Source organism: Erithacus rubecula, assembly GCF_903797595.1.
Source record: "Erithacus rubecula genome assembly, chromosome: 25".
Classification (NCBI taxonomy): Eukaryota; Metazoa; Chordata; class Aves; order Passeriformes; family Muscicapidae; genus Erithacus; species Erithacus rubecula.
Genome location: NC_136677.1, coordinates 3,051,213 through 3,064,036, shown reverse-complemented (window position 1 = coordinate 3,064,036; position 12,824 = coordinate 3,051,213). Strand labels below are relative to the sequence as shown.

The following is a 12,824-nucleotide window of genomic DNA, read 5'->3' as shown; positions in this document are numbered from 1 at the left end:
AAACCCTGCAAGTTAAAATCACCAACAAGACAGCATTTAGATAAGCTTGGGCTATTTGGAAATCTCTCCAGAAGCTGTGGAGTAAATCAAGCATGTGCAGATGGTTATTAAAAGCATTTCTATTGCTCAGCAATTGGAAACCAGAGGAAGATGGAGGGGAAATGATGTGCATGGTGAGTTGGAGGGGGTTTGTGCATCTCAGGAGAGGTAAGCTGGAAACTGGAGCATTGCTGAAGAGTTCTGACCCATGAAAAGTTGTGTCTCCTTCCAGCTGGCAGGAGAGCAGCAGTAACTGTGTGAGTGCTGGCCCTGCCTTGCTCACTTCCACAGTTTGTGCAAGAGAAAGGAGAGGAAATGCTGTGGATCCTCTGTCTCTCCCCTTGCTGCTGTGTGGGATGCAATGTGGAGCCTGGCTGGTGCTGGGAGTTGGGATTCCTGATAGGTGTGTCCCTCATTTTCATTAATTCCAATAATTTCCATTAATTCCAATAATTTCCATTATTTCCCACCTTTCCATTGATTCCCATCATTTCCATTAATTCCCATCCACAACCCTGAGCACAGAACTGCAGCCCCTCCTTTGTCAGTGGGAGCAGGGGATTTGGGGTGGCACAAAGTGAAGGCTCCCTGTCCCTGCACTCCTGCACTTCACCCTCTGAAACTGAGCAGCTCCCAGCTGGACTGGCCCAGCTCCCAGCAGAGGGGTTAGGACAGGCTTAGCAAGGCCAGGATGCAAGAACAGCCAATGCAGCAGCTCAGGAGAAGGGCAGGCAGCCAGGCTGAGCTTTCCTGGGGCAGGAGCAGCATCCCCAGGGAACCAGCTGGGGCTGGGGAGGGTTTGGGGAATGCAGCTGAACTGAGGGGTGGAGCAGGATGGGATCTGCAAACTGCAGGTTTAACCCCAGAGCAGAACTTGGGATGGACCTGAGAGCTCTGAATCCCTCTGGGATGGACCTGAGAGCTCTGCATCCCTCTGGGATGGACCTGAGAGCTCTGCATCCCTCTGGGCTGCACCTGAGAGCTCTGCATCCCTCTGGGATGAACCTGAGAGCTCTGCATCCCTCTGGGCCAGACCTGAGAGCTCTGCATCCCTTTGGGCTGCACCTGAGAGCTCTGCATCCCTTTGGGATGGACCTGAGAGCTCTGCATCCCTTTGGGATGGACCTGAGAGCTCTGCATCCCTCTGGGCTGCACCTGAGAGCTCTGCATCCCTCTGGGATGGACCTGAGAGCTCTGCATCCCTTTGGGATGGACCTGAGAGCTCTGCATCCCTCTGGGCTGCACCTGAGAGCTCTGCATCCCTCTGGGCTGCACCTGAGAGCTCTGCATCCCTTTGGGCCAGACCTGAGAGCTCTGCATCCCTCTGGGATGGACCTGAGAGCTCTGCATCCCCCTGGGCTGCACCTGAGAGCTCTGCATCCCTTTGGGATGGACCTGAGAGCTCTGCATCCCTCTGGGCTGCACCTGAGAGCTCTGCATCCCTTTGGGATGAACCTGAGAGCTCTGCATCCCTCTGGGATGGACCTGAGAGCTCTGCATCCCTTTGGGATGAACCTGAGAGCTCTGCATCCCTCTGGGATGAACCTGAGAGCTCTGCATCCCTTTGGGCTGCACCTGAGAGCTCTGCATCCCCCTGAGCTGCACCTGAGAGCTCTGCATCCCTCTGGGCTGCACCTGAGAGCTCTGCATCCCTCTGGGATGGACCTGAGAGCTCTGCATCCCTTTGGGCTGCACCTGAGAGCTCTGCATCCCTCTGGGCTGCACCTGAGAGCTCTGCATCCCTCTGGGCTGCACCTGAGAGCTCTGCATCCCTTTGGGCTGCACCTGAGAGCTCTGCATCCCTCTGGGATGGACCTGAGAGCTCTGTATCCCTCTGGGATGGACCTGAGAGCTCTGCATCCCCCTGGGCTGCACCTGAGAGCTCTGCATCCCTCTGGGATGGACCTGAGAGCTCTGCATCCCTCTGGGCCTGAGAGCTCTGCATCCCTTTGGGATGGACCTGAGAGCTCTGCATCCCTCTGGGCTGCACCTGAGAGCTCTGCATCCCTCTGGGCTGGGCCTGAGAGCTCTGCATCCCCCTGGGCTGCACCTGAGAGCTCTGCATCCCTTTGGGATGGACCTAAGAGCTCTGCATCCCCCTGAGCTGCACCTGAGAGTTCTGCATCCCTCTGGGGTGGACCTGAGAGCTCTGCATCCCTCTGGGCCGGACCTGAGAGCTCTGCATCCCTCTGGGCTGCACCTGAGAGCTCTGCATCCCTCTGGGCTGCACCTGAGAGCTCTGCATCCCTCTGGGATGGACCTGAGAGCTCTGCATCCCTCTGGGATGGACCTGAGAGTTCTGAATCCCCCTGGGCTGTATTAAACACTGCTGGGACAGGAGGATTCACAGGCAAGGAGGCTCCTTGGGGAATGGTTTCCCCCTGGAAGCTGTGAACAGAAGGCAGATAAGCTGCTAATAAAGAAGCAAAGCAGAGATTTACCCCTGAATTTATTTTTCTTTGTTTTATATAGGAACTATTTGCCATGAGAAGCTGTGGTGGGAGCTGACTCTTGCTCTGTCTGAGGAGGTGCTGTGCTCTGCAGAGGAGATTGGAAAGGTCACTGCTGCAGGGGGAGGAAATGAGGCTCAGGCTGTGCTGACACTCCCTGTGAGGGGCAATGCAGGTGCCAGGCCCTGCTCCAAGCACTTTCTCTTGGGTCGTCCCATGGCTCTTTAATGCAAAGCAAAAAGATTAATTGTGGAAATAAACCTGTTGTGTTTCCAAATATACAAATGGTAAATGCCTGTCTGTAAAGAATTCAAAATGTGCATTCATTCTTTATTATGAATTTCTGCTGAAGTTGATACCTGAAATCTCTTTTAAATTCCACTTTGCAACTTATTTTTGGTTTCTTTGAGACTTTTTCTCTGCCTGAGGCTCAGCAGAGAGGTAAATGCAGCATCTCCTTGTGCATGGAACAGGAATGGCAGAGCAGCATCCACTGCTCCTGCTTTGTCCAAATTGTATCTGAAATAACTGGGCTTTTTCTCCTGGTGCACAGGTTATATTCATTCATGATTTTAATTTGATTGCATGAATTCCTTGCATGCTGGCAGGAGAATAAACCCCCAGCAGAAGTGTGGGAAGCAGTCTGGAGGGATTTTTCCTTTCCTATTCTGGGTATTATTTGTTTCTCTAAACCTTGTTTGGATGTAATTGTTTGTTTAAGCCTAAAAAAAAAAAAAAAGCTACAAACACTTTACCACGAGGTGTAGCACTCAACACCAAGAGTTTTAGTCCTGCTGGCTCCTTTACAATTAGGGGTTTATGGCAGGAACACATCTGAGAGTGGTTTCCAAGTAAACACCAGCCAAAGTTCTGCTTGATGGAGATGCTGTGGGTATTTATTGCATTTAGCTCTGCAGCAAATGAAAAGCTTTCACTCCTCTGGTGCTCACCAAGGCACTTGCTCCGAGCTCTGTGGTGATCTGGAGCTGTGTGAATTCACCCAGACACCTTAAAAACTTTAAAATCATCAAAAGAGCTCATAAAAAAAAAAAAAATTAAAACCAAAATATTGTGTGTGGTGCAGACTTAAAGGGGTGATGCAGCCCCAGGGTATTTACAGGACAAGGGAATTTTAAATTCATGGGACAGAAAACAAACATCCCCTGAGACTCACTCTGCAAACTACTTAAATGGGATAAGCCAAGTTACCAACAGGCAAAGAAAGGAAAAGGAAGATCTTGAGAAGAAAGGAGAATAAACCAGCAACCAGGCAGTGGCTTGAAAAGGCAGGGGGTGTGTATTGGATGGAAAAAAAAATCCCCAAAATGAGTAAATGGATTTAGGTGAGAGTTAAAAAATCAATTGGTGCAAGCTAAAGCGTGCAGGGAAATCTGGATATAAAAATTTCCCCAGTGAAGTGTCAATATATGCAAAATCAAAGTGTTTATCTCAGTTGTAATGATATTTTCAGGTGGGATGAGAAAGAATCCTGCTTCCTTCTTCTCTTGTCACATAAAATATTGTTACACCATATCCAGGTTGCCCAAATGAGGGTGGTCAGGTTTGCAATGCCCCATCTGGGACCAGCTTGGCTCATGGGGTGCTGGGTGGCTCCTGCAGAGCTGCAAACTTGGGGACCCCAAAATCTCAGCTCTCCCTTGGGCTCTGGGCTGGTTCTGCACGTGATTTTTGTGGATTTTTGTGGATTTTTGTGGAGCATCAACCCATCTCAGACTCCACATCTTTGCAAAGGAACTCTCAGCAAAGACAAGGTTCTACAACCCTGGAGGTGTGGAAATTTCAGTGATATCTCACTCCAAAACCCAGCTCTGTTATTATAATTTGGAGTTGTAAATCTCCAAAACAGAGGGAGGAAATTGCACTGTCACCTCTTCCCTCCTCAGACTGCTGGGAGTTAAACACCAGGTTACATTTACATTTCTTGTTGAACACAGAAACACAACAGAAAATCCAGAAGGGGAGCTCAGAGATCCTCCCAGTGCTTTATAAATAATATATAATAATAGTATGTGTATATATATATATACATATATATATATATATATATGTATACACATACACATATATAAAAATAATATATATTTTACATATAGTATTATGTATTATAAATATAATATAATGTAATATAATATAATACAATATAATAAAATATAATATGAAATAAATATTATTAATATTATATTATATATAGCAATATATATTATAATATTATATATATATGTAAAATTTATTATAAATAAATCTCTCTGCACTGCTCCCCTCCCAACCCTGTGCACCAGCAGCCAGGGCTCCTTTTGCTGCAGAACCAAAATTGAGCCCAGCAATGACTTGGAGTGGAAAAACTGAAATGGATCCACTGGATTCACAGGCATGAGGAGCTCCCTGTGCAGAGCTGTGCTGACTCTCAGATGATTATGACGATTAAGGAAAGGGATATTTTTGCCTTTTTTATGGCCCATGGACAGCTGGCATTTTCCTCTTACAGACCTGCCAGCTCCTGGGAAGTGCTAAGTCTGGAATTTTGCATGTGGGAATTCCAGGTTGATGTCCAAATTCTGGCCAGCCACGGGTAGGGTGCTTAATTTAGGTTGGGAAAGTCCAGCAAAGAAGTGAGGAGTTGCCTTTTAAAGAAATCTCCCAGCTTTGCTAAGGTTGTAGGATCAAGGAGGCCAGAAAATTAAATTCCTGACCCAGTCTGGGTTTTGTAGAGCTGGTTGATTTAGGGTCCAGAAAAATCCTGCATTTTGATGCTCCTCGTGGTTCCTGCTCTAAACTTCATGTTCAGCTCTGCTTTGTCTGCACTCCCAGCTGAGGCATCTCTACCAGGCTGGGATTAAGCACCAGAAAACTTTAATCCTGTAGGGATGGATACACAGCAAGTCCTTTTATGCTGGCAAAAACTCATCCAACCCACTCAGTGCAATAAAATGGCTTTTAGCTCTGCTTGCTCAGAAGCAAACCCTAAACCTTTTTGCCTTATATCAGAAATTACAAACAAATCTTGATTTCCCTCCCCCTTTTTCGCCCCCTTTCTTCTCTTCCCTTCTCTTTTAAAGTATCATGTCTTATTGAAGTCGAGCTGTTTTCAGGTTGGAAATGCAGCACAAATGATGCAGCTCAGCTCCTTCAGAAGAATTGCACTTCAACATCTCTCCACGAGTATTTATCACATGTACCTGTGCACACAAACCATTTAGCCTTGAGACAGTTCTCTCCTGAGAGAGGAGAAAAATTCAATTCCCTGAGCTCAATGCTGCTGCTTGTGCACTTTGTCTTTTTCTCCTCCTTCCATCAACTTTATTTTGCCTGGAATATAAAACCAGAGGTTGTCACAGGTAAATGCCTGCTGTCATTTATTACCCTACAACAAGACACTGAAAAAATCAGTGTTAATCTGATTTGTTAACTGAGTTGAGTGCCCTGGAATTCTGTGGCTGCATCTTTCCTGAATTATTGCTGTCTCAGCTTTATCACAGCAACTTTGATATATTTTAATCAGGGATGTGAAATATCTGGCCCAAATTTATGTGGAAGATCAGGGAGATGCTGGGACAGCCTTGCGAGCTGCTGTGCTTCCTGCTCTGTCCTTGCTCCATCCTCAAAGTTAAACTTTATTGTAATTTAACATTAAACATGTCTGGATTACCTGCTGCACACTGGAAAACGTGCCAGCTACTCTTAGTTAGTGTTCCATCACATTAATGCAGTGAATTCTTCTTGATTTTAGTCAGTCCCAAAGTTGGGAGAGACAGAGTTTGTACACATCAGATTTCCACTCTGTTTCTTCCCTCTGATTCTGCCTGCTGGGAGTTTGACCAAAGAATTTCTTTAGCAGGATTTGCAATCTTCGTTTCCTTAACTGAATTGCCAACAGAGACAGCCCCAAAGTCCCTTTGAGTCAGACTTTGCATTGTCTCTGCCACCAGCTCTGGACGTCCCTCCTTGGCATCCTTGGCTCTCTCATCTGATCTCTTCTCTCTTGGGGACATTTGGGGACACACCATTATCTAAAATCTGAGTTCACAGCAGTAAAATCTCCTGGCTCTTTTTCTCTCAATGAAATGTTGGAATAAACCTTGCTGGAGCAGCAGGGCCAGCTCCACCCACCCCAACAGGCTCCAAAAGTCACACCAGTTATTTCCCAGCCCCAAACCCCCAGAGCCTCCCCCAGGGCTGCTCAGTGTCCATGGAAAAGCCAGGATGTTGCTCCAGGACACTCACAGGCAGAACATCTTTTTGCAGCTCCAACTCCCGCTGAAAACCAAGAGATTTGAGGTTTCTGACTCACTGGAAGGCTTTTGAAAAGCTCTGCAGCATCCAAAAGCGAGCATGCCAGTTCAGAGGAGCAGCAAGCGAGCCCCACCCTCAGAGCCTTGCTTTAATTTGCCCCTTCCCACCAAGAATTGAAGGATGAACGCAACTGGGCGCTGAGAACAATGGGGATGCAGGAATTCCTTGGGAAATGCAGTTTTTTTGCTTCTGTAGTGCTTCCAGTGGCCACAGGGCAGCACGGGCAGGTAGTGCTGGCTCTCGGTGCTGGCACAGGCAGCAGTGCCTGCTGCTCACACACGGGAAAACTGGGATGTGCCTCCAAGCCCCCCAGGCTAAGAAGATGCTGTAAATAGCATGGCCACGTTTCAAGCTCTGGCAGCACAATGGGAAGCAATCCAGCCTTTTCTGGTGTCAGGAAGGAGAGCAGGAACGCGTTTTATGCGTCCTGGGGGGGAAAGAGGGAGGCGAAGCTGTCCCAGCTGGAGCTGCTGGCTCTGGCACTCCCTGAAGGAACAATGCTCCCCTCCTGCATGTGGAGCCTTGCTGGGCTCTGTCCTCAGCCTGGCGAGTCCCAGCTCTGTGCCCCAGGCTCGGCTTTGCTGGTTGAACACAAGCCCAAACCCCAGCAATCCTCTGCCCAAAGCTTGTGCTGCTCCCTAGGGATTTTCTCTCAGCCCTGCTCCAGGCTCAGGGTTCTTCTCTCTCTGCTGCTGTCAGTCCATCTGACAGCTTCTAAAAGTGGAGAAAATTCCTTTTCTCCAGCTCTGCTCCATCCTGCCCAACTCTCTGCCATTATTGCAAAGCCTCAAGGGTGTTGAAGCATTGAATGGAATTACCTGTCCCAGCTGCAGAGTCACAGGTAGATTGATTCCTCCCTGTGTGAAATCAAATTACTCTCAAAACCATGTAATTTGCATGTCAGAACTCTCTCTCTCTATATATATATTTAGTATATAAAAATATATTTATTTTCAGCTGGAAAATATATTTATTTTCAGCTGTTAACTGAAAGGTTGGTGGTTCGTGCCCACCCAGGGACGCCAGGTGTCCTCACCCAAGGGTCTCTCTAGATGTGACACCTCCCCAGAGAGGACATGCAGGTGGTCAGGAGTCTGGTTCTCTCAGAGTCACTGGCAAGGAAGCAGCTGGAGACGACCTTGTGTTGTTTCAGGGTTATTTATTTATCTTATCTTTTAAAATGTTTCAGTCAGCCCGACACAGGTCCGCTCTGCAGAGCGACCATTGCAGAAGGATCCTCCCATGGGCTGTGCCAGACCTTATACACACAAAATTATGTATTCTATATTTACAAATTCTTTCCAATGCCATGCAATCTCTTTACAATGTCCAGTTCTTTCCCCATCCAATCTGTGATTCCCAGGACGCAACTTCAACATGGAGGGCATGAAGAAGAAGGAGGAAGAAGCCCATGCTCAGGATCCTCCATTTTGACCACATGGTCTTTAATATAAGCAATCCAAAACCCTACTTATTCTACAATCTGATATTCTGATTTATACTCTACTCACTTTCATATTCATTGCTTCTTCCCTCAGTGTTGGCAAACCCTCCCAAGGAGCCAAATCCAGCCCCTGTGGCTCTTGGACATCACTCAGGGGTCTCAGAGGGGTCTGCCGGGGGGGGGTTTGCATCCCCAGAGGAGCCAGGGAGATACCCTGGACTCCCACAGATACAGACACATTTCTGAGCTCATTTCAAGGTGCAGCCACCTCAACTTTGGCATCCAGTGCTCCATAAAATGTCTCCTACATCCCTGCAGAGAAGGGTTTTATGGCCTGAGATGCCCTGGCTGATTTTCCTTTCAGCAGGAAAAAGGGAGGGAGAGAGTTTTCCACTTGGACACGGGACCTGTCTGAGAGCTGGGCCAGCGCTGTGCTAAATAAATCATCGTGCCAGGAGCTCCTGGGTAATTAGGCATGAAGGGAATCAGCAGTCTGCTCCCCCCAGTGTGACACACACGGCACATTTGCCATGTGCCTGCAGCTCCCAGCCTGGGGATCCAGCAGGAAAATGCAGCCAGCAGCCCTGGGGGGCTGCAGCAGAGCCTGGGAGGGTGGGGTTGGGGTTTGTGAGGTGGATTTGGGGTTTTTGAATTTGGAGGGTGGGGTTTGGGATTTGTGAGCATGGGATTTGTGGGTGCTGTGGAATATTCTACACAGTTCTCATGGCACCCTTCAGCTCTGGGGTACCTGGGGTCAGGTCGTGCTCTCCCCCCAGGCAGGTGCCACCCCAATGTCACACCATGGTGCTCCCAAGGTGTTTCGCTGCTGTGTCCTGCTCCTGGTGGCCCCTCAAGCTCCAGGTGTGCCCTGTTCATCCAGCTGGGAGAAGGAATGGTGATGGGAGGGGGGAATTCCTTGCTCACAGAGCAGCTGTGGCTGCCCCTGGATCCCTGGCAGTGCCCAAGGCTGAGCTGGATGGGGCTTGGAACACTCTGGGATGTTGGAATGAGTCCCTGGCCATGGCAGGGGGTGGAATGGGATCAGCTTTAACATCCCTTCCAACCCAAACCAGTTTAAGACTCTCTGAACACCTGAGGGACATGAGGATGCCTAAAACCACCTAAATCTGTGATTCAAATCACATCTAAATCTGTGTCTAAGCCTTGAGTCCATCAGTTCAGAGCTCAGGGTAAATCCTTTCAGCTCTGTCCCCCTGCTCTCCATGACATCAATGAGCACCTGATGGTTTTAGTTCTTGGCCAGAAAAGCTTCTGAGATGGTCCAGGGGAGATGAAATTCCATTTAGCTGCCTGTTAGGAAAGTCCCCTGTCAGGGATTTTTGCATCCAAGGGGAGCTTGGGACTTTCCTGAGCAAAGGAAAGCTTTGGGATGTGAAGTGGAAAGAGAAAAGCTTTTTTGGTTACTGCATTTGGGTTTAATTAGCCTGCCATGGTTGCTTCTTCAAACCAGCCAAAAAACTTTCTCTGGGGGTTTCCAAAAACCTCTTCAAGCTCTGTGCACTGCAAATGCAGCACAGCTTGGTTTTGTCATGTAGGATTTGGACTTTTCCTTTTATGACCCTGAAGGAAACAAGGGAGACCAGGGATGTATGGGCAAGGAAACAATTTTTTAAAGAAATGACATCACTTGGCTGCCCTTAGGAGCAAAGTGGTTCTGAGCTGGATTTGTGTGAATATATTCCCACTGTGCACTGTCAGAATCTGCAGGCTAAATTGGGGCTGTGTTCTCAAGGTCTGGGCCATTTGGATCCAGAAATTTAATTTTTGCCATGTTTGTCCTGCTCCCATCAGGATCTGCAGCCCTGTGGAGCCTGGCTTTGCTCAGACACTGAGGTCATGATGAGTTTTAACCTATTTTAAAATTTGAGGCCTCAGAGTGTAATGTCCCATGCAGTTGTGATTGGGATTAGTGCTCCTGACCCTGACAATATTATGGCCTGGGTTATTTCATTTTAATTCTGGTTTTTTCCTGGAGGCTGTGATGGGGCAGTCAGGGCCAGCAGAGACTCCAGGACAAAAAACATTTCTGCTCCTCTTGTGGAGTAGGATTGAGACGTGAGAGAGAATGAAACCTCCAGGAAAAAAACTGGATTTACAATGAAAAGCTTTAAAAACAACCCGAGCAATTTTGCAAAACTTCTCTTCATCAATTCCCTGTGAATTTGGGGAGGGGGGGTGTTGCTTCTGTGCAGGGTTCAGGCACAGCAATGGTGTAAATTGCAAATGGAAGTGCCAAAACCAGTCTGGCCTGTGCAGGTCACTGGAGTAGACACAGCTCTTGCCTGAAAGCATTTGTAATCTAAAACCCCAGCACTATTCCCACTGGAGGTAATGACAAAACTCCATGTGATTGCAAACGGAACAGGATTAGACCCTAACTAAATAAAAGGAGCTTTTTTTTTTTTTTTTTTAAAGTCACCAGATACTCCTTCCCTACGACAAATTCAAACAGCTTTTGTTCAGGAGTCCAACAACTGAGTTTAGTCTGGGATAAAAAAAAAAAAAAAAAAAAAAAAAAAAAGCACAACTTCTTTCTTCACTTTCAAGCAGGTTTGGAAAGACAAGATTTGAAAGAGAATTCCCATCTGTTATTGAAGCATTTAATCATTCTCTAAAAGCCAGCACAGTTTTATTTTCTCTGGGGAGCGAGCAGCATTAGCTGAGGCATAAAGCAAACTCCACCAAGTGTAGAAAAAACTCACCCTGATGTCCTGTTTGACAAACTGACCTGCGGGTCACAACCTGAGTTTATTGATCCGTGGGGCCTTGTCTGGGTGCCGGGCATGTTTTCTGGACTTTGGTTTCAGCTGCATTCCTCACTTCTCAAAGAGGGGGTGTGGATTTCTGCTAGGAGTAACCACTGGGAAGGAAGTAATGTTCATTAAGTGTGCAGGCAGTGCAGGGAGAAGCATGCTCAGTGCAAAAAGCTTCGCTCCCCTGCCTGTCAACCCCAGGTTTGAACTGGGTCCAGAATTCTGGATTTACTTTTCAGGAAGGAACAGTACCTGGCTGGGCTGAGCTTTTCCCTTCCCTCCTCCTCGCAAACAATGTGCTTTTGATGCTTTCCTGCCAGTGGGAATCTCGCCCTGGAGAAGGAGACAAAACTTTGCTACCTGTGAAACGAAGACAGCCTAGGTCAGTACGAGGGGGCGCAGAGCAACTCTGCCAGCAGCTTTTGTGACTTTTGAACTCCCCTCTTTCTGCTCTCCTCTATCCCTTCCCATCTTGAGCAGAGCTGAACTTTTGGGGGAAAAAAAAAATAAAATAAAAAGTTCAGCAGTTCTCTGCTTTTTCAATCTCTCTGCTGAAGGTAAACTTGGTTTAAGTGAGACCAGCCTGAATTTGCTGGGAGCTGAGTTTAACTTTTGCAAAGTCGACTTGCTGATAGAGCAGAGATTTGTTATTTTTTACTTTTTCTTCTCTTTCTTCTTTTTTTTTCCTATAAATGCAATACTGGGTTTCCAGCCTGTGCTTTAAAACTCTGTTCCCCCCTTTCTCTCCCCGCCCTCTCCCTTAGAGCTGAAAATGAGACTCGTTCTTGAATAATAAACTCTGTGTTATCAAGAAAATCTTGTGGCTTGTTCATGTGATTGTTCCCAGTCCCAGCATCGATGTGTTTCTTTTGCCTTTTAATACATTTTCTAGTCCTTTCTGAAAAAGGAATTGCAAAACTGTTAGCAGAGAGGTGAGAGAAAGCAATTTTAGTTGATAACTAAATTTTACTCGGTGGCTGAGTTTTTAAGCTTTTCAATTTTTAAGTGCTCTCTACTTTTTGCTATTAAAAGCATATTTAGAACTCCTGTCTCTCGAGGATTCAAAACATTCCCAACCTTAGAATGGGAAAAGAGAATTTTTCTTCTTTTTTGTGAGGCTTTGTGCTGCCTAATGGAGATTTTTCTGAACATAGGCCAAATGGCCAAGAAACAAAATGACCACTGAATAAGAAGTGAAATGAACTTAAATAATTAGAAACTGCCTGTAGTTAATGATTGTTTGAAGTGGGTCAGAAACATTTGGCAGCTTCTGGTGTTAAATTTTGTCCTCAGATATACTTGAGAATGGTTATGTGGTTTATGAAAAGCTGGGATTAAAGTTTGTGTGTTTGAGGAGCGAGTACAGATTGGATATTTGAGTTTTAGAAACTGCAGAAATGGCTGGAACACATGCAAATCCTTGTGTTTAAAAGCTGTGCATTTATAATTTGCTTGTTCTAAACTGGGACTTACCCCTTGCAGTAGGAAAAAAAAAAGAGATAGCAGGTATGATGAGTAACTCCTAGCTGGGGGATTAGGAGTGGAAAATATCTTTGCAAACTCCAGGAGTTTTGCTAGAAAAGCTCTGTGCAGAGGAGGAGAGGGTTTTGCTGGATCTCCTGGGGGATTCCCACTGGGATTACCTGCCCAGCCAGGCCAGGCAGGAGGAATCTGCAAACACCCAAAGCTGCAGCTCTCTGATCTTCCCCCACGCTCACCCCCTGAGATCCAAAGGAGTTTTTGATCAGGGGAATGTCTTTGCCTTTTGATTTTTGATTTGGGGGCCTGCTGGGGATCTCTCTCCCC

At 47.0% G+C, this 12,824-nt stretch overlaps 1 long non-coding RNA gene across 1 annotated transcript in view; it reads left to right on the top strand.

The window, feature by feature from the left end:
• Positions 1 to 11,219: 11,219 nt before the first annotated feature.
• Positions 11,220 to 12,824, top strand: part of LOC306812240 — a 58,828-nt gene continuing 57,223 nt past the window's right edge. Inside the window, exon 1 of the long non-coding RNA XR_013776833.1 lies at positions 11,220 to 11,400. This is a non-coding gene — a long non-coding RNA (uncharacterized lncRNA). The remainder of the gene's footprint in view (positions 11,401 to 12,824) is intronic.